Below are 1,607 nucleotides of genomic sequence, written 5' to 3'. Positions count from 1 at the left end.
GACCTCTGGGACGAGACAGCGCGAGCTGCCGGCTCAGCCCCCTCCTCCTCCTCCGAGGCCATCGTGGGCGCCTCCCTCGTGACCAATCCTAGTCACCTGTGGATGTCAGCCTCGGTCCTCTAGGGAGGACCCTCCCCCCGGCTCCCCACCCTGGCGGAATGCCATCAAAGGCAGGGCGTGGCTTCCGAAGCCCGGCTTGGCCAGCCCCGCCCACTCTTGCCCTGAGATGGGACTGTCAACTGAAGATTCCTTGGACTGCTCCTCCTAAAGACCGTCCTGGACCACCCCCAGCCCCCTGCCCCGCACTCTCAGAAACCACAGCCTTGAGGGCCCACTCCTCGACTTCCGTCCGTCTCCTTACTGGCATCTTAAAAGACACATGAAGACGGCAGCGCTCTAGCCCATGAAGAGACTTTCTAATGGTGGAGTTTCTGGCAAAAGGCAAGGCCAAGAGGCAGTCAAGAATTACTTCTGTGTATATCTCAAAACGTTATAACAGGAACCAAACCAATATTTGCTTTAAAATGTTTAAAATTCCGGACTTTAAGCTTCCCTACCCTGTTATTTCAAAGCTGTCTTTTTCCCCATTCGCTTCTCTGCCTCCCTTCCAGACTTGTGAGCTCCCTGGGGGCGGATGTAGGACTGATTATTCTGTCTTCAATCTCCCCCCAGTCAGGCCCTGAGCAGAAGTCCCAGAGTTGAGTGATGGGATGGAGGCGTGGCCAGTGGGGGAGGGGGACGGCGCCTCCGTCTCCCTTGCCAGGCTGTGAGCGCCCAGGGCAGCTGGTCCAGACCAGCCCAGGTCCTGGCCCCACCATGAAGGCCTGGGGAAGTCTGGGCTGGCTGAGCGCCTTCCCAGGCTCCTGCGCCTGCTCCCTCCCTGAAGCTTCGGCTTGGAAATACACTCGGTAACTTCCAAAGAAGCCCTCCCAGCTTTATTTGTTTAGTTAAATTAATTCTATTTTAATATTTCCATTAGCCATTTAATTTATTCTAAAACCTGGCACTGCAAAGTAATAAAACCTCGCAAATATTGACAGACAGTCAAGTAAATGTCGCCCAGCCACGGCCATCTGCTTCGCCCCCAAATTCCTGGGGATGCAGAGCGCGCCTGTCATCCTTGGTGGGTGGTCCTTCCCACACCTGCGCACACCCTCCGCTGCCCGCCCCGCCCACCCGGGGCCGCCGGTGGGGCCGAAGGGAAGGAACCGGAGGAGCATGGTTGACCCAGATGAGTTTGCTGTGTTCCAGCCACCTCCCCTGGCGCCAGAGTCCCTCCGACGTCTGGCTCAGCGGGCGCTGCCCCTGGATTAGTGCGGGGAGCCTCGCCGGGGGTCTGCCGCGGAGGCAGGGTCTTGACCCCTCGCTTCCAAAGACGTGTTTCAGCAACAGAGGGACCGTGCTGCACAGGTGTGGTGTCCGCAGCTGCAGAAGGGGCAGTGCCAGGGGCAACCTGGACCCCTCCCCCCATGATGTGTCTGGGGGCTTGGCCCCCTCTGGTCTCATCACGACAGCCAGTTGGAGTCGGGTGTAGCACGCTCCTCACCCGGCGGGGCCTGGTCCGTACCAAGGCCAGCACATGTCTCAGAACCCCCACGTCTCTGGAA

This window comes from Oryctolagus cuniculus, chromosome 3 (assembly GCF_051225735.1).
Source record: "Oryctolagus cuniculus isolate XC-2025 breed Fujian yellow rabbit chromosome 3, ASM5122573v1, whole genome shotgun sequence".
Classification (NCBI taxonomy): domain Eukaryota; kingdom Metazoa; phylum Chordata; class Mammalia; order Lagomorpha; family Leporidae; genus Oryctolagus; species Oryctolagus cuniculus.
The sequence above is the reverse complement of the archived record's forward strand: the minus strand, read 5'-3'. Positions refer to the sequence as shown.